Here is a 22,507-nt window from a genome sequence, read left to right as displayed (position 1 = left end):
CCTTCCCAACTGACGTCACCCTTCTCCGGGCATGAAAATACCGTATACAATGACCCCGTATATACAGTCCTCTAACAGGGAGTTTGCCCACTTAAAAACGGAGAGCTCTTTCCGACAATATGCCCTGAATCTACGCTCGCCTTCCTGGGGCAATCTGGGCTCAATCCCAGCGCAATCCGGGCTCATTCCCGGCGCAATCTGGGCTCAGTCCGGGTTCAATTTGGGCTCGTTCCCGGTGCATTCCCAGTGCAATCCGGGCTCATTCCCAGCGTAATCCGGGCGCAATCCGGGCGCATTCCTGGCGCAATTCGGACTCAATCCGGATTCAATCCAAGCTCATTCTGGGCGCAATCTGGGCGCATTCCCGGCGCTCCCGCGGCGCAAGCAGTTGCGCTGCAGTACCGGCAGTGCACAGCAGGGGGCGTGCGCAGGCCGTGTTCCCGCTGCCGGCAGGAGGCGGCGGCGGCCGGGAAGGGCCGGGAAGGGGCCGGGAAGGGGCCGGGAGGGGCCGGGTACAGATACCGACACCGGCACTGGCACCGGAGCGTGCACGGGGAGGGGCTCTTGCGCCGGGCTGAGTGGCGGCCACGCTGGGGATCGTGATCCCCGCTGACAGGGCTGGGAGCACGTTTGGCTGCCGCTCTAGCTGCCGCTTGATGGTCTCAGAGGCGTCTCCCTGCCAGCTGAAATGATCCCGTGGTTCTGCGGCGCTGAAAGCCGCTTCAAGGGCTGTGTCACAGGCACCTGCGATACCGAGGGTGGGTTTGGGGGAAAAACTGGGCCCTGGGGAACCAGCTATGGCTGGTTAAAAGGTCAGCGATTTCTTGCTTGCCAAGGGTGGTGTAAAACCTTGAGCAGATCCTGCTGTGAAGCTCTTGCTCAGGCAATGTGTGAAGTGCTTGGTTAATATAAAACATATTTATAGTGATTCCTTTTAAGTGTGCTATAATTTAATAGGTAAGAGCCTGCTTATTGATGACGTGAGGGAAGGGATGATAGCACACAAATATTAGGAAGAATACTGTAATATCTGTGGAGGAGTTATGAGGACCCTGAGTTCCTATAACATTAAGTTTTATTTTAGGGGAAGGATTTGGTTTGTTGGCTTGTGGGGTTTTTTGTTGTTGTTGTTTTCTTTTTTTTTTTTCTTTTTTTTTTTAACAGACAGTATGGAATTCAAAATGGAAACTCTAAAATTAAATCTAAAGCTTCTAGCTTACAAGTGCGAGGTAAAAATGTGTCAGTCTTCAAAGTAATACTATTCCACATGGCAACCAGCAATATTTTCCATTCCTGTTTTTCTTTTCAAATTTTTTTTCTGGTGCTGCTGAACTTCTTGCCCTCTTGAATACATTGCTTTCTGATAATAGAAGCACTGCAAGCTCATCCTTCTTGAAAGGGGCTATTTATTCAGTAAAGCTTTTGTCAGATCACTTATGTAACTTCAAAACCAATTCCCAGTGCTTTCCTTTGTCTGCCTCTTTGTGAGAAGCATATGGATTCTTGGGCTGAATGGATATTATATCAATACTATACACTGTGCTGCTCTATCAACATCAATTGCTGAGGTTGGGTCCCCGACGCTGTACAGATGCAGAAAGGAAATGGTCTTGACAAACAGGATACGTGGGATTTTTCCAGGAGAGTATTTAGAAAGAGCTGCCTCGTGAAATCCCCATTAGACAGCAGCACGACAAATATGCAGGCAGGCTACATGAAATACCACAGCAGCAAATGTGAATGCCTCCTTTTTTACTGAATTCTTGTTTGCTGCAATCATCACCATGCCTAAGTGAAGAACAGCAAAATGTATTGCATTATTAAGCACAGGAAAGCTGGTGGCTAATAGAGAAAAACAGCTTCACTCCAAGGCACAGACGGGAAGCACATACTGTCCTGAATTTGTCTGCTTTTCCTTTAGAGAATGACAAGTATTTAGCACTATACATCCCCTGGGTATCCGTGTTGAACCACGAGTGTTAGACACATGTAACATTTCAAAGCAGTCATACCACTGGCACAGTTACAAACACACTTGATTAAACCATCCCACACTATGAAAAGAGGTTTAGAACAATAGATTCAGGCTCAGCTTTCTTCTTGGCATAAACCTGCTCAGAAGGCTTGAAACAGGTCAATTTATGGGCCTCTGAGAGAGCTGAAGTGGTGAAATGAACTGTGTTGTTGAATGATTAAATTATATTTCATTGTTAAATTGTTTTTGCTCTTCCCTCTTCGTTTATCCTAGTACTAAGCAGTGGGGTTTGCATTATTCATACAGTCTAGTAGGGAGACTGCAATGCAGGAGTACTGACATTATTTCAACATGCAGTAATATCCTGAGATTATTCCATGCTCTTCCCACTAAGGATGATGGCACCCAGCTTCACTAAATAAGCCATACATGGCCCATTGCTAGTAAAAACACTCTTTTTTCATTAATAGAACCTGACAGGAGGAAAAACAAGACTCAGCCCACAATCTGCTGTCTTGAGGTTGCCATTGACAAAACATTTTACCCAAATATTTTCAGGCATTTGATGAAGATCCAGTGTGAGATGGATTGAAAAAGGAAATGACAGGAAGATTGTGAAGATTTTTGGGACAGACCTAAAAAGTGAAAATGTCTTTTCCAGATCTTTCCAACATTCCTCAAGCTGGCCAAAAAAGGGAAGGCATTTTGGATCTAAAGGCTAGTTTAGTAGAGAACCCAGAAAGTGCTACTGGGGGGAAAAAACCTTACCTTTGAAAACATCTTGGCTATCAAAGGAAAAATTAGACTGTCGCTTGAATATTAAATGATTTGAAATGTGAAGGACTCTATTGAAAGGGGTATTGGAGATGATGGATTATACCTATTTGCTACACAGTGGCAAAATAGATGCATAGTAGTACAGTTTCTAGTGTGCCTCTTTTGTATTTCTAGTGATTTATTGGCAGAATGCCTGTAAAAATAATGGAAAATCAAACAAAGCAACCAGTTAGTTAAAAAATGATAGCATTAATACTCTTAATCTGTTCAAAAGCCCTATTTTTATTTTAAATAATATTAGTCACTTTTAAAATAGGGTATTGTATGTTGTGTCTGAGGTTAGAGCAGGTACATGGTGTTTGCATAACTCACAGGGTACAAAGATCTCTCTGCTATTTCTGGATACTCAGAGCACCACTGAACCAAAACTGTGAATTTGTAATGCACATTTTCTTCTTGAAATTCATGTGTATCTCTCATTATAATTCCTACAAATTGCTTGAATGTCTCTGTTTGAAGTCATGTGTCAGAGTCAAGTCTTTTTAACAAAGTGATTTGCAGAAAATGAAAATATACTGAGCCCTTTTATCTTAAGTCTTATACTCCTAGCAGAAGAAATGGATCTGAGTAGAAGAATACTAACTCTTCATATGAAAAACTGGAAAATGTAAAAGAGGAAAAAATGCATGCACTGCTAACAACTGAAATCTAAATCTTTTTTTTTTTTTGGATGCTCTAATTCTGAGAACTAAAAGAATGTGTGTTCTGCTGATGAGGTATCTTCACTGATGGAGAAGCAACAGCCTGAAAATAAATTAAAATTTACAGGGTACAGTCTAAAAATAATTTACCATAAAAACAGCTTTTGAAAAGTGCCATTTCAAAGTCTGTTTTAATAATGAAGGCTACAAATTACTTATCAAGTGTTTAATCACAAGCTTCTATGGTTTCTTGGCTTTCTAATATGAGTATTACCATCCAGACAGATTTAGTTGGCCTCTTCCCTTGATGGCTTAAATTATTTACTATCCATCCTTCTGGGAAAACAGGCTCCAGGAACACTCGCTACAATCTCTAGGACATGCCTTCTCTAAAGAAGGCTTTGGGTTTGTTTGGGTTTTTTTTCAGGCATTGGTTTTGGCTTTTGTTTTTGTTTTGTTTTTTTTTTTTTTTTGTGGTGGGGGGGGGCTGTTTGCTTGTTTATGTTTGTTTGGGTTTTTTTTGATTGGTTCGTTTGGTTTTATAGTTGTTTTTGTTTTGTTTGTTTGGTTTGATTTTTGATTGTGGTGTTTTTTGGGTTTTTGGGGGGGTTTGGTGTGGTTTTTTTGGATTTTTTTTTTTTTTTGGTGGGGGAGGAGGAGGATTGGATAATTTTTTTGCCTTCTTATCCTTTGGATGAAACTGCTGACAAAAAACCACCCATAGGTTGTGAGGTGGGTGTTGCACATTCCATTTGGACCAGTTCAAATACTAGACACATACTAACTCTTGCTGAATACTGAGTTTCCTCTTGCATCAGGGAAGATGAGAGTAAAGAGATCCAGTAAATTAATAAACTTTTGTAGCAGATAGTAGGTCAGTGATAGCTGAGATAGGGAGAGCATGAATTTAGTAGGACTCGTATTTTTTGAGAAATAAGTGCAACATGCTTACACATGTTCAGAAACAACTCTGTTGTTTTCTAAGTCTCTTCAGCCATCCTTTGGTACGTTTGTTTAACACTCCAGAGTTCAAGAGACTTGAACTCAGTCTACCTGGTTAAAGTTTAAGTAGTCCCTACTCTGTGCCTGCCTTTCCTGCCTGAAAAGCTCCTCATTTGCTCCAGACCCCTGGGAATACCTGTGCAGTGGGACCTACCAGGCAGCCTGGGCTCAGGTGACCACCTGCTGGAGAGGGGATTGCACTCCTTACAGCTGGAGAGATTTCTGCTCTCCTCTCACCCTTGGTTTATGCTGCAGTGCCTTTGGTTTCGGTCCTCTTCCTCCTTTCAGTTGGGCAGGAACTGTGAGGAACAGAGGGAGGAACGGATTTCTCTATTTGAAGCATTACTTTGTATTGACAATATCAGCACAATAACACCTGAGAGGGAAGGATTTTGAGTAGCAGAGTTTTATATCACATATGTGTGCACCTGCCATCCTGATCTCCAGCAGACTTCAATTCCCTAAAGGCTGTGGGCTGTGCCCTGCTCCAAATCACCCCTCTCTGCCTGCCTTGCTTCTGGCAGCCTCTCACCTGCTTACAGCATGTCCTTGTGATTTGCTGTGCTCAGCAATTTGCTGGGCTCTTTCTGCTGTGTTCACAAGAAAACCTATTTCAGTGAGTTCAGCAGGGGCTTAAGGGTAAAACACTCAAGTGAATACCCTTTCTATCAGTAGTCCTGTGGATTTGCTGTCTTTAGACACTATCATATGTCCTATTTATTCTTCCAGGGTGCTGTTACACTTAATCAACACAGTTACCCAGAAATGTACCAGCAACAGGCCCACAGCCATACCCTACCCAGAAAAGAGCAGGGAGCAGCTGTGATACAGGCAGAGCTGGTAATGCTAACCTGAAGCTACTGGATCATTCTTTAGTCATTCTTTGAAAAATGAACTAACTGAACAACTATTCCTTTGGGCTGAATTTTGTGTTTTTCATAATTAAGACTTTTCTGTTTAATGGGAACCCAATCTCACATCTTTATTAGAGAGTGAAATTAAATGTTGAAATAGAAGCAGACAGGTTAGTGTAATATTGGATTTTCTCCCCCAGGCTCTGCTTTCCTGACTAATATGTTTGTATTTAGTTATTGAAATATAACATATGTGTAAACACATATAGAAATAATCCATTATTCTGTACTATTTGAGTACATCCATTGTTTTGTCTTCTTTTTATCTTTTTTTCATATATTAGAGATGCTCAGAATTATACAGTCAGAAAAGCTAATCTGTTTTATATTTTATGTGTGTAACATAGGAGAGCCAAAGGCTGTACCAGTTTTTCCATTTGCACATACTAGTGTTGTGTTTGCAGAACATAGCCATAACATTTTCTTTGATTACTGTAATACATTTTGCATGCACACTGCTTGATATCAGCAGCAGAATATACTGCCTTTGTTACCAAGGGACATTACAGGCAGTCTCTATGTAGGCAGAATAGGCAGAATTAATCCAAGTTACTGAGTGGCTGGAAAAATCTCTAGAGAACAAGTTTAGGCAATGGCATGGGTGATGTGCTAGCTTGGGCTCTACCAACAGAGTGACTGAATGAGCATCCCAATTCTATACTGAGAGGCCTTTTCTGAGGAAGGCACTCATTATATTTTAAATAAAACATAAAATTGAGACTCTCACTGCTTGCAGTCATCAGAGAGCTTAAACTACTTTTGTGGCGTCAACACAACAGTGTGGCCAAGAGCCACACATGTCATTGCCTTCTACCCAATCAAACCCCCCAGTTGTTTCAGTGGTTTGTTAGACCCTTTTCAATTTCCATCTCTCAGCTCACATTCAAAATGGATCATTGTTAGGCAGCCACTGTGCTCCTAACTCTTGGGTGCTCCTAACTCTTGGGTGCTCCTAACTCTTGGGTGCTCCTAACTCTTGGGGCTACCGTACAACATTTAATATTTCGTCCTTCAGCATCCTCTGAAAGAAGGAGACATAGAAAGCCAGAAGAAGTACATGAATGTTTAAGTATTTAAAAACTTCTTTCATAATTCCAGAGATGAACACCTGTCATAACTGGCAGCAGTTTAAATCTTGAGCAGAACTTTGCAGGAGACTCACGGTTGTGATACAAGCAAATTTTCTGAAACTCTAACAAGGGAAAGTGCTGGATTTTGCCCCTGGAATGGGGCAACCCTGGATGTAGAGACTGGGCAATGAAAGCTGGAGAGCTGTGCCACAGAAGGGGACCTGGGGGTCCTGGTCCATGGCAAGCTGAACCTGAGCCAGCAGTGCCCTGGGGCCAGGAGGGCCAACCCTGTCCTGGGGGGCATCAGGCACAGCATGGCCAGCAGGGCAAGGGAGGGATTGTCCTGCTCTGCTCTGCACTGGGGCAGCCTCACCTCGAGTGCTGGGGGCAGGTCTGGGTGCCACAGTATCAAAAGGACATTGAGCAGTTAGAGAGTGTCCAAAGAAGGCCCCCAAGGATGGTGAAGGGTCTGGTGGGGAATCTGTATGAGGAGTGGCTGAGGTCAATTTGTCTTTTCAGCCTGGAGCAGAGACTGAGGGGAGACCTCAGTGTGGTCCTCAACATCCTCAGAAGGGGAAGCAGAGGGTCAGGCATTGATCTCTTTACTCTTGTGACCAGTGACAGAACATGAGGAACAGGCATGAAGCTGAGTCAGAGAGGCTTAGGCTGGATATCTGGAAAAAGTTTCTTCACCCAGAGAGCTGTTGGGCACTGTAACAGGCTCCCCAGCACCAAGGGGGAGTTCCAGAAGCCTTTGGACAATGCTTTCAGGTGCATGGTGTGATTTTTGGGGTGTCCTGCAGAGAGCCAGGAGCTGGACTTGGTGATCCTGATGGATCCCTTCCAACTCAGGATATCCTATGATTCTCTGAAGTTTTAGCTATTAGGCCACTGATATTCAGAGGGAAACTCTTTCATTCTGCAGGTAGATAGGGCTGCTATTTATTTCTCATTCCCTTTTTAGTCTTCAATCATTTGTCCTTTCCAGTTATTTATTTGTAATGGAAATAAACATGGAGTAGCTTTCTTTGCAAGAAGTAGCAATCCTTAGCAGCAATTACTTGGTTGGAAACTTAGATGGATACTTAGGAACCTTGCTTAAGTGGAATCCAGGATGGAAGACATCCAGGAAAATCTACTGGCGGCTCAGATTGTACTGAATAGTGTTAGAAGATTTAAGTCTCTCCAGAGATGCTTAAATCTCAACTAGATTCGACAACTGCAGCATCTGCTGCAACTCTTGTTAAAATAAAATAAAGTAAAGAATAGAATAAGATAAAAGCCAAATAAAGTTAAGATACTAATAAGACATGCTAGAGTGCAGTATCAATACTCAAATGAAAGGTAAAACTAGCAACATGCAATGTAGAAAAAGAGATATAACGGAAATAATATCAGAAATAAACTTCACCAATGTCAGTCACCAGGCAAAGATTTTCAAATAGCAGATCCCTGTACAGGTGCATGGAGTATTGGCAACAGAACAAGAAAAGTTCAGCTGTGACTCTATTTCACTGGAAAGGAGAGAAAGTTATTGATACAATGAACACAGTGAACAGTTATGTTTCAAGACTGTCATTCAATTTTTTTTGTGCATCTGGAACATATTTTTCTTGGAACACAGGTAAAGATAAATCCTCATTTGAAGCCCAAAGAACTCAACAGAATTCTTTAAATTGACTTCAGTTGGTTTTTCACCACATCTGTGACTTGCACACCATGTAAGCAGAAGCCATAAATGAGAATCAGATGAATATTTTTGCCTTGCACTATTGTGGACACCATTGCTATCATTCTGGATGGGAGAGCAGAAATATTTTTATTCAAGTATTTTACTTTCTTGCAATGTTAATGAGGCATTGGTGACAATACCAACACCAGAACCTTATAAACAGCAAGAAACAATAGGGCTCTGGAGGGATGTAACCCTACCAGAGCTAACCCATCAACTTAATTTAAACCTGGCTCATTTGCTAATCTGGACCCAGAGTGCCCAATGCCAGGCATTAATAAATCCTCAATGCCCAGTCATCAGGAGGCTGCCACAGGGACTTAAAATACCAATTTCAGGAGCTCAGAGGTTTCATGGTATTTTCCGCTATAGTTTTACCTCATTCAGCAGTGCTTAAGTTTCTTTTGGGCTTTCCATGAGTAGGCACTGACCCAGTATTTATCCTTTAATGAGGAGCAGAAGCATTAAATGCTCTAAAGTTTTCCAATAAAGATGCGAGCCATTACTGAAATTCACTCATTTTATCCTAATAGCATTGCATTTCCTGCCAATAACTTAAAATATGCTGCTATTCTGCCTGAAAAGAAAAAAAGGCCTTAACTCTAAAATAAGACTCTGGAAATGATATAATATAAACATGTGCTGACATTAATTACTGTAATATTTATGTATAAAACAGATGGTAGTGCTTTCAAAAATGTGTGAGCAATGATCAGAATGAATTCATTAGGCATTTTTACCGCTGTCATGTACTCACATAGGTGTTGCCTTGGACCCTGCTATATGCTAAGGGGCTCTTTCTTTTTAAGTGAGGTTTTACCAAACAGATGGAAAACATTATTAACTACTGTTTTCCTTTCTTGTCAAATATGTTTTGTCTAATCATCACTATAATTACACATCCACATTCTAGTAAATCATGCTGTATAAACATTTAGAACAGAGTGGATTATTAGGGTGAAATGCAAAGTATTCCAGACATTAAAACAAAACAAACATGGACTGGGCTGTGCTGAATAATAACAATTTTTAACATCGAGGACAGACAAAACATAATTTAATAGCTTTGGCTTTTCTTCCTGCCATTATTCTACATACAGTGCATCCTGGGTGCTTTCAAGTCCTCCCTTCCCTTTCTTTGTGTGACTATTTAAACGAAGCGACGTTTTTCTTTATACAGCAGCTTCCATCCACATCCTGGTGTCACTGTTTCTTCTTTCTATTTAATATACAACCACAAAGCACTCAGGAAGAAAGTGGACAACAATGAAATCTGAGGGCCCTTTGTTCCCTGAGATTGCCATGAAATTTCCATTCTAGATGAAGCAAGTGTGTTTGATGAGGGTAACCAACTGCTGCAGGACCAGAGCTGCAGTGCTCAACTTTTCCATCTGCAGTGTCAGGTTCAGAATCACAAAATACCAGCAGAACAACTGCCTTTCTGTCAGTCTTGTGGCTGCACTCAGAGGCTGCCTCGTCCCCTCTTTGGGCCACAGACACAGACAGGGAGAGGCTGGCCCGGGTGATGTTCAACTCAGTTCACATCACACGGCTGTGCTCGGCCCTACCTGGCCTGTGTGGCCAAGCAGTGAGTGCAGGGGATGGATTTGATGTAACACTTCTGCTGTAGGTACCAATATCTCTGCTAGTCATCCTCTGAAGTCAGTGTAAAGAAATGAGCTTTTATGGTGCTGGATCAACTGACTGTACTGACAGGGCAAATTCTGCCCACTTGTTTCTGCTTCACAGCTCTCTGAACTTCTAGGATTTAAATGGTCCTGCTTGAAAATGATATATTCCTACAATCCCAAAGGTTTGTGAATATTGCCTTACAGTGTCAGAAAATTGAGTTGTTCTTCTATAGACATCCCAAAAGGCATTTGTTCAATTGTTACAGACAAAATTCAGATTCAGTCAGAGACTGGAAGAACATATATTGCATCTTACATTTGGTCCCCACTTGGAAAACAACAAAAACCTTGGTACTGTACACAATTCCAGGACAATTTTCACATATTTTTTAAGAGTCAGACTGCATCAATATATTCCCCATCTAATTTATTTAAATATTATTGCATCAGCTGTTTCTTACAAGATCAAAAAATTATGATAGCTATAGGAGCTATGGGCAGACACTAAAATACACAAAGGTTTCATTGGGTTTAGACCTTTTCTTCATAGTGGTACATCCAAAACAGAATTGTGCAGTATCCTGCTATTTCTGAAAAGACACCATGGCCTGCTGTAGAACTAACAGATTATCAGTGATATTGGTTAAATGAAGTTGACTTATAGGGGAGCTGAAATAGTGAAAAAAACCCCAAAACCCTGAAATACAGATATAAGTAGTTCCTATGAAAAGCAGATTAACTATTTTTAATGATAAAAGAAAGACTGTCAGTACAGAATTGATTCAATATCTTGATCCCTTGATCTTCTCTGGATCAATATCAAAAACTATTTAAAGGATAAACATGCTGGTGTATTTAAAAAAAAAAAAAAAAACAAAAAAGGGTGTGATTTTCTTTTGTGTATCAATGCTGCTTTTATTATTATTTAAAAATTATTATTGAGTACAAAGCATTTTTTCCTGCTGCACATCAATATCTTTTTATCTACAAATATTTGCACAGAATGTTCCAAGTTCATCATGCTTTAGATTTTATCAGCAACATTCTCTTTTTTTGGAATTCCATATGTTGCCTGAGAAAGCCAAGGGTACAGAGCTGGCTATTTCTACAAGTTGATTACAAAGTCTGCAAGAAATTGGGAGTGTTGAGGCTTGATTAGTGTCTGCTACAATCAAAAATTCATGTAACTTGTTGCTGCATCAAAGCAGGTTGATCATGAGTAAATCTGATATACCTTTCCACAGATGCTTTATTTTACAACTTCTTTGGGGCATACCTCAAAAAAAAAAAAAAACAAAAACTCCTCAGCTCTCCTAGGTGGGTGGCAGAGGATTTATTCAGCTTAGTTTTGCTGTGTTGAACGACCCTGCAGTCTTACTATGCCATTAGCTGGCAAGGCAATAGGTGTTTAATGGTGCTCTTTCAAAGCACATTAAGGCCACCACAACTTTCCTGGCTCAGGAGATGCATTTCCAGCTGCTGCTGGGCAAGGGCTGCCCATGTGCTCACCCTCTGTGTCCAACACTGCACCAAGGTATGATCACAGAATCACGCAGAATATTGAGCTGGAAGGGGCCCACAGGGATCACCGAGGTGACGCTGACCAGATGACAGCTCCCACTTAAGTGCTGCTGCATGGTTGGGATCAGTCTGTGGCACTCTCAGGGCTGTATCAGAGCACACTCAAACCTTTCAGTAAGCTGCTAGGGACTGCCATGCCTCTTATCTCTACCAACAGCAATGCAGGGGCCTGGCAGATTGTTCCTTCTGGAAAAAGTGGATATTCAGGATGCCTTCGTGAAGAACTGAAGTCATGAAAGGAAAGGCTGCACAAGTCCACACCACATGAGGGCTCTCTCATGCTAAGAGAAAGCCAGGACAAAACCAGATCTCTGGCTGCTGTGAAGCCACCTGTTTGCATTGGAACAGGCTGGAGAATTCACAGAATCATCCTCATGTCACATTTTAAAGCTGACATCAGTGAGCTGCCAAAGCTGTCAAGGGCACTGGGACAGACTGGTATCAGCAGGAACCCATTCCTTACCAGAACATCTTTGACACAAAGGGTACAGCAGAAGGCAAAATCAGCCCTAACCCCTCAGCTGGGCACTCTGACAGAGAAGCCTCCTCTGGGAAGCACTGTTTGTGTATCACATACTGGAGCAGGTAGTCTGTAGACCCTTCTGGAGAACACATCTAGTAGCAATTTTCCTGATACTGTGGGAAAAGAATTTCTAGGATGCTCCTAGACTTTTTATTAATTTGATCTTAAGAGGTAATGTGATGATATATGATGGTAAATATTACAATATATGACTGCTGTTTATGGTTAAAACTTTTTTTTTTTTTTGGTGCTACCTGGATGTTGATGTTTTGAGCAGAATTGAGCCACTAAATAGCCTTTCAATGTTGAAAGTATATAATGGAGGTGTTACTTTAAAAAGGACTGTGAAAATTCTGTCTAGCTTTTCTTTTCCATAGACTTCTCTTCATTTCTTTCAGTCAGCCATAGTGAACTCTTCCCACCAAAATGTAGCTGGGGAGATGGATCAAAGGAGATCGTGCAGGAAAGAGCTCTTTAGGACACTGCTTCTCAAAGAAAGCAAGAGTCCTTAATGACCCAGCCATGTGTTTCCTCTCTCAGTTTGTCATGGATGACACAAAATGGCACATATGTTCCTCTTCTCTTCATTACTTTATAATGAAAATATATTAAGGGTTGTGGTAATGAGACATTTTCAGATTGCCTGTTTAATAGTTGGACTAGTGTCCAACTCAGCAGAGAAGGACAGGGAATTGAGTGTAAAAAGCCTTATCCTCAAATAATCTTACAAATGACATCCGTGGCCCAATGGGAGATACTGAGCAAAGTCCTGGGACTCATGAGGATACAGACAGCCTCGACTGAAAACATGCTCAGACAGCACCTTCCTGCATTCATGGCACTTGCTTTACAGCCTGCAGAGTGCAGGTGCTGTGATCAGCTTCTTCCCACACAGGTTATGAGGTTTGGAGAGCAGAGACTCCTAGGGACAGGCCTTTGAATTTCCAATCCTACAAAAAGTCTTATGCCTTGTCATTGTACTTGTTGAGTTTCCAGACAGATAGCAAGAAGGAAAACCTGGAGTAAAGGTACTCAGTGCACACACCTCAAATTGGCTAGTTCCTTTCTGCAGGGAGAAGAACCTGGCAAAGTTTATCTGGTAACCGGAATTATCTGAGCAATGAGGGGGCCCCACCAGTGGGTGCTGCAGAGGTGAATTTGGCACCCACTGCAGCACAGTGCCAGTGCCCCACTGTCGTCAGCCATGCTGCTCCTGCCAGCTCAACAGCAGAGCCCTTTGCTGCCAGCTGGGTACCTCAAACGCAGAATAACATAAAAGGCAGGTGAGCTAGAAATTATTTCCAGACTAGTGTCCAGTCAATGTGCAGTTTCCTAGTATTTTCATTACAATTTTCCTACTATTCCTGCTGCTGATGGCGTAGGGAGAGGTACCACTGAGAAAAACAGTACAAACCCCAAACTCGGTAAGTTTGCTCTATTTGCAAAATTTTGGCAGACTCTCAAATACATCGCTAGAAACTGACAGCTCCAAGAGTACTTTCTCCATGCTATCCAGCAAGAGATCAATAGCAATGCTTATTATCTAAGCAAGCAGAGATCATAGGAGAGCAGTAAAACAAGGGAAACTGTGAGTTTCACCTGTCATTCCTGTTGATTCTGGATGATTTCTGCTAGTAATTCCATAATGCATCATGAATTTCCATAAGGCAGAGGGCCCAGCATGAGCATAAAGAACGTTTGGAATTTTTGCCCATAGGGTTGAATGCTTAATAAAGAGGAAAGATTTGATCTATGGAAACACAGGCTGAGATTGCAGCAGAGGACAATTAGCCATCTGGACTCTGGCATTTCAGGTTTTTTGGTAAGCCCCAATGCATACAGGTAAGTGTAACCTCCACATGGGAGCAGAAAGATCCTGTGGCTGTCCAGCAGCCTCTTCAGCTGCTCTTTAGTAACTCCTTAGCATCAGTAAATTGACTCCAAACTTGTGCCAGTGTGGAACCAGGCACATGTCCTGGCAAATGAGTTCAGAGGTTATCTGTACTTACACTGTGAGTATCCCATGTTTGCAGGAGTCTACCTCGAGTTGCAGACAAAAGGAGATGAACTACATTACACAGGGCTAGACTTACATGGCTGCATTTCAGCATTGCACCAGTGTGTCATGAAGCAATGCTCTGATGTTTCCCAGATGCCAGCCAATGGGAGAACTGCAGGGACAAGGACACGGACTTCTTATTGCCCCTCAGCAGCCTCCTCCAGCCTCCTGTGCTCAGCATGAGGTTGAGAGCAAAAGGTGAAACTCTTAGGTGTTTCTCTGCTGGAAGGACTCTTGTCAGGAGATGGGGTTTTTGCCAGGGCTGAGAGGCAGCAACCAGGAAAGAAGTTTCTAGACAGCAATTATAATGCAATCCCAAAGAGCAGACTTCAGACAGCTCAGTTTAGGTCACAGGAAACAATTTATGAACTATCATGTTCTGTTTTTCACTAGATGGAATGCTGAGTACACAGACAGTCCATGGTCAGGTTTCTCCACCCCTTGCTGTGATGGAAGGGGATGTGCCAGGCACCCGGGTTTCAAATGAGGCATGTAAAACAAACAAAAAAAAAGGATGAAACTGTTTATACAGTGAAAGGTTCAGGAAGTAGGACTAAAAGTCACAATTTTAAAAGATAGGGTAGAAAAAAGTACATTATAATGTTTTGGATAAAAGGATGTAGCACCGACTTTACAGAATTAAGAGAAAAATTTCATGCATTTTCACTGAAATATCTTGTGTTGTATTTAACCTGTAAGGAAACTAAAAGAACTATGGAAAAAGGCCATTCAACCCTTGATTGCTTACTAAGAATTTATTTACAGGCCATGTCTCATTTCAGACATCTCATCTGTGTCATGATCAACATACATGTTAAACCAACTTTGGAAGAAAAGCACAAAGTCCAAAAGCACTAAAAACCATAAATAAAATGCAACACTACCGGAAGATGACAATTATTCAATTTTTTCCCACTAGGGTTCAAAAAGTTCAAGCAATTTCTCTACTTTTAATAATTTTCTAGTGCCTCTGTAGCAGAAAAGAATCTGTGATCTTTTACAGAGGCTTATTAGTTCAAATTTTCTGAATTCTGTGTGCCTCCTAAACTTGAAATATTTAAATATTCAATGCAAAATTCTTCTTCTGACATCTTTTAGCAAAACAATAGTTAATGATCGAGTTCACAGTGGTAAGCAGTATGTGTTCTTACCAGGTCATCAGATTTTATCAGTCTTAAAACAATTTTTATAAAAACTTTTCTTTCTTTCCTGAAACAATCCTGTTTTGATTTGAATTGTATCAATCTCCACATCACCACTCAGGAAAAATTAAAAGAGACAACAAGCTTAGGGTTGTATATAACCCCCGAGTAATTTGAAAGCAAGGGAAGATTGTATCACCTGTGGACACATGATCTGCTTGTTATGAACTCCCAGGGCACCACAGTGAGCCCAGCAGTGGATGTGATGTCTGGAGAAGATGTCAACCACTATCCAAAGCTGCTAGTTCCTGTTCCATGTACACGAGGGAATAATTAGGCAATATAATTTTGATGATGTAATGTTTGCAATTTTGTATCCTGTTTCCACAGTGTTGGTGGGTGGAATTCCAAGACTGAAATTACCCTTGAAGTTAATATCTTCCATTAAAAGAGGTTGGTTTCATCAGTTGTCTGCAGAATCTATAACAGTGGTACTCAAAGCAGATGGCTATATCCTTTGTTACAAGCCAGATTCTGACTTAGAGGTTCTGTTTATGAATCAAGATAGGTCTTTGTGGTACCTATTTGCTTGTATAAATATTTTCACAAGTTTTCTCAGAAATAAAGTTAAACAAAAACTAAAGAAAATTGGTAGAGATAAAAAGTCCTTTTTTCCCTCCTTTGTTGGCATAACTAACATGGAGAAATGCAAGCTACCTTAATAGTAGACTGCTATAGAAATGAAGATATTTTCTTATAGACATAAAGTTTATCAATTTCCTGGTTTTGTATAACCTGAAATAACCTAAATTCATACTGAGTAGGGACTGTAAGAGTGACTCAAGTGGACCTAAAATTGTGGGGAGACCTCCTCACACCCTTTGGTTTCATGCTCCTGCCCTGCACCTGTGCCAGCTCTGCCCATGTAATGCAGTCACAGGGAAGGGAGAGCAGCCTGGTGTTCTGAGAGAACCCTTCCTTCTGCAGTTTATTTTCAATCAGGACTTGGAGCTTTCCCACTGCTCATGGTCAGGAGGCAGTGGGGGCAAGTAGCTGTGAGTGGGAAAAAAGAAAAAGTACCCACCTTTGATGGCAGCAGGGTCTCAGAGAGGCTTCTGCAGCCTGTGGCACATTCCCTGGGCTCCTGTGCTGGGTTTGAGCAGCTGAAAAAGTCACCCTTTAGCTTTAGTGAAAATAAGGATGTAGAATCCATGCAAACTCTTTTCATCATGTTGCAGCCCCTCAGTCAGACACTATTTTTTTGTATTGACAAGTACATTTCTATCCTGAAGAAGAGCTGCCGAGTGTATTAATGGATTAGGAAGGAGGATTTCATTGTGAGACCTGAGAGAATAATAATATTATGTGCTTCCTAAATTAGAGATTATTATAATATCAACTTTTGCCCTGGAACTAATCAATCTCTTTTACAAGTTAATAATTAATTTAGTTTTGCTTTAGAGTCTATAACCCTTTGAAGCCTGTAGTTCCCTGTAATACCCAGGCAGAGCCTGTCAGCTCCTTTAATGGTACACATGAATATCTGACTGGCAAAGAAGCAGCCTTTTGTTTATACTAGTTGAATCAATAGGATATTTTTGTTAATAGCCACACATCTTAATTTAGCACATATTTAAGAGACAAAGAAAAACTCTGATTTTGTTTATTGAAAGGACAAATCCTGAAACCTGCATTCAGCCTGACCCCTCATCCTGGTGGAAGGGCCTTTTATGGAAGCTGTTGGGAAAAAAATGAACCTTTTCTATGTTGGTAATACAGTCTTGGGGTTACATTGGCTTGTGCAGGTAATCTATTGGAGCCCCATGGAACTAGTGAGGGAATGGCTGGCAGACTGGGGCTGTCCTGCTCTCCCTAGCAGTAATAACATCTGGCAGTGTGCCCCTGCACTGTCTGCTCCCAAAGCATAGAGACCACGTACAACCTCCTTTTGCTGTTCCTTAATGTTCCAGGCAGCACAGCAGGACTGTGCCTTCAGCTTTAAGGATTAAGGTAGAGGTAGGACCTGACTGAATTTGACTGGAGTATGATCTTAGCAGGAAATGTAACTTTAGAATAAAAGGAAGCTATCAAGTTGTGGACAGTAGTACTTATGGAATTGCCCTTCCCATGTCAGCCAGCCTGCAGATGTGCCCTGTCTTTTAAGGCATCTTAAGGTCCAAAGGAAGTTTTCTAATATCATCTTTCTCTGCTTTTGTAGTCCTTGTAAGACACAATGCAGCACACAGAGCTAAAGTTTCACACTGCATCTGCCTCACAGCATGGTTCTATAGCAATGTCTACCTCTTTCATGATGCTTTCCATCACAACAAATGTTCTGTAAAGAAGCTTAGTTTCTCATACTGACTTTACAGATGGAGAAAGGAAAGTAACAATAACATAAACATATAATTTAATTTTTATAGGTCATCCAACTAACTGCCTCAAAACTGCCCCCTGGTCACCAAGCCACCATGGTGTGATCTGACTGCATAACAGAGATTTGCTGTGTGTACTCAGCCAGAGCAGTACACCTGTTGTTTGTATGGGAAGTCGTATATTATGAAATTTCCTGTAGCCATGCCCAGGGAGAGACTGTTTACAGTGAACACAAAGGGTAACATAATAAGCTCTAAGCAATTTTAAGAGCTGATGGCTTCTACATGTATATAAAAGGTACTAGTATAGAACCTGTGCTTCTTTATTTGGTCAAAAAATCAGGCCATTGCTAAGATTTCAAGGCAAGAGGAATTTCTGATCTATTCACACCCTTCTATGTGGCTGAAAAACGTTCTCTGGTTTCTTGAATAGCCTCCTCTGTTCTGTCTATCCTCCACAAATTAATCTCCACAGTCACTCTAGTACCCTGACCTCAGGTCACAGCTCTCCCCTTTTTCCAAGGTCCCTTCATCAAGGTGCACTCTGTCCCTGAGAACAGCTCTACATTAATTCTTTACCATGTTCATATTTCTCTGTACTAAGATTTTGACATTTTCTGATAAATTTCACCATCCTTCCTAGAATAGTACAGGGAAGTATTGGAGTACCTCAAATAGCTCAAGATGTTGACTGTTGGCTATCATTAATAAATTAACTTCCAGCCATTTCTGCCTACACAAGTCCATGAACACATCCTGAACACAGAACATTACATAAAAATGTATAGCCCTGAGCATTGTCCACTCAACACAACACACCAAATCAGATGAAATGAATAAAAAGTTACAGAAAATATATTCTTGTAATTGCTTATTCAGTGAGTCTTAAAAAACTAAGCAATGTAAGGTGATGCACAAAGAAATCACAGTTGAGATCAAATGAAAAAATAGGGAAGAGACAAAACCAACAGAAGACTAAAAGCATCCAGCAATTCTGTTCAAGAAATCACTGCAGAGTGTGAAGGAAGGAAACCATTATGAATTAGTTCTGATTACACAGAAATTACCATGAGATTGTAATTTGCAGGATCAGGACCAAACCCTGTATAACTGGGTAGTGAATGAAAACAAGACATCTGATACTGAACTGGTGGCAGTTTACATCCTCTCATGCTCAATATCTGCATTCAGATATTGTGACCTGTACAGATTCAAAATAACAAAAGCTCATGGTTAAATAGCTCTATAAAAAGTTGCCAGGTTCCTGGAAGGCAATTTAACATCAAAGGTTGTTTGCCCCTGTAGGGAAAAAAAATCTAATAGTTTCTTGGCACCTCCAGGAGGAAGGATTTCTCTAATATCACAATCTGAGGAATTTCTCTAATATCGCAAACTACACTTGCATATAAAAGTATTGAAACAGTGTGTAAAGCTCAGAAATTATCTGCAAGTAAAAAAAAAATCAAGATGAACTTTATGGTGCTGACCTTTCAGTGAAGATGAGATTAATTTCACTGATCTTAACAGGAGCTGAGAAAAAGCTCAAACATGAAGTGATCATAAGTGTTTATAGTCTTGAATAGCAGTGAAGATGAAAAAGCACCTCTGAGTTGTCTACTACTAACTAATAACACTATGGACATGAAACTCCTGGAAAAACCAACAGCCAAACAAACACAAAATTTCATGGAGGTCCAGATCCTCGACTGCCCATGGAAATGCCGAAGAACATGTTTACTGAAATGCAGTAGTAATAGCTATTTGTGCATTGTCAAGTATTAGTCAATACAGGGATACAGGTATTGCATCTTGAAAAAAGATTTTGCTTGAAGGCGCACAGATTACTCACAGGCCACGGCAAACAGGAAATTATTGCTGTCACGGGACTTCAGAATAGGAGTGAACACACTGTGCCTCACCAACTCAAACAGTAATGGAGGTGATTTAAACCTGTATTATCTTGTCAAAACAACTGTGAATGCAAAGGATTCTTAATATCAAAAGAGCAAATATATATGAGAACTGCAAAAGTGCTTCCAAAGTTCAGTGCCCTTCTAGGACCTGAGATGGAAAGCTCAAGTAACAAATATAAACCAAAGGCTTTAAAGTCCTTAGCAAACATTAAGTATCACTTTATAATTGAAATGTCTGAGGGAAAAACTAAAACGACTTGGACACAATGGATGGCAGATGATGGAACAAATGATAGATAGACTGCTCTAGTAGTCTATCCAAAGACTCAATGACAGATCTAAAAACTGTAACTTCCTTCAGGTTACCGGACGCTCCATAAACAGAGTTAAGCAGACGTAACCAGAGAATCAAGGGGAAGTGTTACAGTGATGCAGGAAACCCAGTGGAAAAGTAATCTTTTCAAACGCATGGGGAAAAAAACCCCTATGTGTAATTATATATATTGTATAACAGAGGAGGATTAGGAGAAAGACAAGGAATAATACTCTCATGCCAGGAAAATGCAGTCATCTAATTCAAACTCCTGACCCAGAAGAAAATATTTTAGTTTATTTGCAAGTGTTTTAGCTTACATGTTGTCATGAGGAGATGAGAGCAGATTGTACTTAATGTTGTTATGCAGGACATGTGGCCTGATCACTATCATAAGACAGACATCACCACAAAAACCTGGTATGTTATAGGAAAAATTCCTGCTGGAATAAGTGGGATTGTTTTCTCTTCCAGCAATTTCAGAAGCCTGTGATTTTGCAGAAATGAATACAGTTGGGCTCTGTTCTAATGAAAGTCTCCAGGTATTCATGCAGTGGAAATAGAGGAATAACAGGAAATCAGTACCTCAGCTTGATATTAAGAAGATTTACTCATTTACTGGCACTGTTTCGTATCAGATGAGAAATAAGGAAAAAGATTATGAGCATGAGCTGTAGATTCCCACTGCAATTTTTGTAACAGTAGAAGGGTACTATTAGCATCACACATTTTGACTGTGTCCACCTACGTTTTGGCTTCAGCTTCAAATGGAGATATTTTTTTTGCCTTGCTTTGTCTTCTAAACTGGTCTTCAGGGTTGATATGTCCCACAGATTCTGGCTTCCACCTCAAAGAGCTTTACTTCACTGGATGTCAAATATCCTCCTACAAATTTTACAGATGCCTCAGGTTTTAGCTTTTATGTTTTTCAGATTCTGTGCTGCTTTATTGTGTAGTTCTGAGCTTCATATTAAGGGATGGTAAGCTCTCTTCACAGAGTAGGTAGACAAAACAATTCCTTCTCTAGCTGGGGACCAAGGACAACCCATCCAAATCTCAGGCCCAAGAGCACAAACAATGGCAGAATGAAGAGAGAACAGGAAGGATGGAACTCCATGGCCTGGAGCTGTGGTTGGACAATTGATTTCAGTATGCTGGTGGACCAGAACTTATAGGGGCGAGGGACCTGCTGACTGTTGTCTGTTTTGTGATCATTTTGGTTCATCTTGGGTGTGGCCTTGGCTGGGTTCTTGTTATGCCCAAGGTGTATCCATTGAGGCCTTCTAATAAATACCTACTTTATTTTTTAAGTCTGTCTAGCCTCTGTTCTAGGTCAGCCTTTACAAGACATCAGTGCTGGTGACTCTGGTGGGACAGAAGACATCTGAAAAAAACCCTGGGCCACAGCCAGAGGAACATCCAGCTCCTTAGGAGAAAGGGATCATACAAATATATTATATAATCACTGTATTTTTTTTTAATTATAGTCTTGATAGCAGTAAGAACTGCCTATTACTTCTCTTCTTAAAAGGGAGGTGCAATAGATTGAGCACGTCTCAACAGAATGTTTCATAATATTAGCACACTCTAAGTGCAAAGAAACCTGATGAAAGTGCAGAAGAGCTACTCAAACACGCTACTGCAAATCCTTCCCAAACTCTGATGGTGCAGTTTTTATAAGGGAAGACCTAATGATGCACTGTTTGTTATCATGCTGCCATGGCCACCTAGTAAGGAACATGCTTCAACCAAAGTCAAATTACACAAAACTTGGCATAAGTCCTCTGTTGGACAAAAAACCAAGGATCTTCTGCCAAGTCTGTTGGTCGATGAAATAAACATTGCTCATGAAGGAGAAAAGAATGTCACATTCTTCATGCTGAATTTCTTTCTAATGCCCATGCATTCACAGTGAAGCTCAAACTCCATCAGCTGGAGATATTTCCAGATAGCCCAACCTCTTCCAAATGGCCACTCCCACTGCCTCCCTTTGCCACATTCCACATGGGCCATAAAGGAATTGTTACATGGCTTCTCTCCTAGGTTTGTAAGTTCCTATCTTATCAGCTGTCTTGAGTGTGAGAGCAACCTTTGAGCCACATGGTTATTATGAATATTAGTATTAAGACTTTTCCTGATTGGAAACTGACTACTTAACAGGCAGACAACAAGCATGTAGGATTAGGAGCATGCAATGGATTGCCTGACCAAGGTGACTCCAGGGACAATGAAGTGAAGAACTTCTCAGCCATTTGGAGAGGACAAGAAACTCAAATAATAATGAAAACTTCTGTTAGCTCTAAAATATAATGTCTGAACATGGTCCTAGGAATAAAGGTTTAGATTAAAAAAAAATTTCTTAACTTTTGGGAATGACTGGTTTAGATCACTTAAAGAATGGACATCAAACGAATTAGGAAAAGCAGGTTTAATGTAATTTTAATGGAAGCGCAACTTCATGGAGTTCAGTTGCAAGTTTCAGTCTATTACTTGCTACAGGGCTAGAACATACAAAAGAAAATTAGATTATAATCAATTTAGAATGGTTTACATGGAGACTAGATATACAAAAGGATAAAGGAGACCTTCCCACTGAATCATGAGGTTTAGTGGGGATTCCTTCCTTCCTAAACTCGCAATTTCAGTACAGCTAGGTCCAATCTGAGTCTCAGATTGGGTAGTGGTTTCTATTCAAAGCCTTTAGCAGCACTTAATCAAGGATTAATTGAATGTTTACCGAGTGACTCAATAGGATTTACTACAACCACAACAGTGACTTCAATTCGGATCTGAGATGGC

The 22,507-nt window shown here is 40.9% G+C and overlaps 1 long non-coding RNA gene across 2 annotated transcripts in view; it reads right to left on the bottom strand.

The window, feature by feature from the left end:
* The window catches only part of LOC141728132 (uncharacterized), a 46,848-nt gene extending 30,348 nt beyond the window's left edge, over positions 1-16,500 (bottom strand). The window contains exons 1-3 of one of the 2 annotated variants that reach the window (XR_012578844.1): positions 16,192-16,498; positions 15,307-15,415; positions 14,308-14,409 (exon numbers count right to left, since the gene is read on the bottom strand). This is a non-coding gene — a long non-coding RNA (uncharacterized LOC141728132). Of the gene's footprint in view, positions 1-4,609; positions 4,755-14,307; positions 14,410-15,306; positions 15,416-16,191 lie in introns of those variants that run through there. The other variant, XR_012578845.1, reaches the window with a different exon arrangement.
* Between the last annotated feature and the right edge of the window lie 6,007 nt (positions 16,501-22,507).

This window comes from Zonotrichia albicollis, chromosome 1 (assembly GCF_047830755.1).
Source record: "Zonotrichia albicollis isolate bZonAlb1 chromosome 1, bZonAlb1.hap1, whole genome shotgun sequence".
Taxonomy (NCBI): domain Eukaryota; kingdom Metazoa; phylum Chordata; class Aves; order Passeriformes; family Passerellidae; genus Zonotrichia; species Zonotrichia albicollis.
This window is presented reverse-complemented; position numbering and strand designations above follow the sequence as displayed.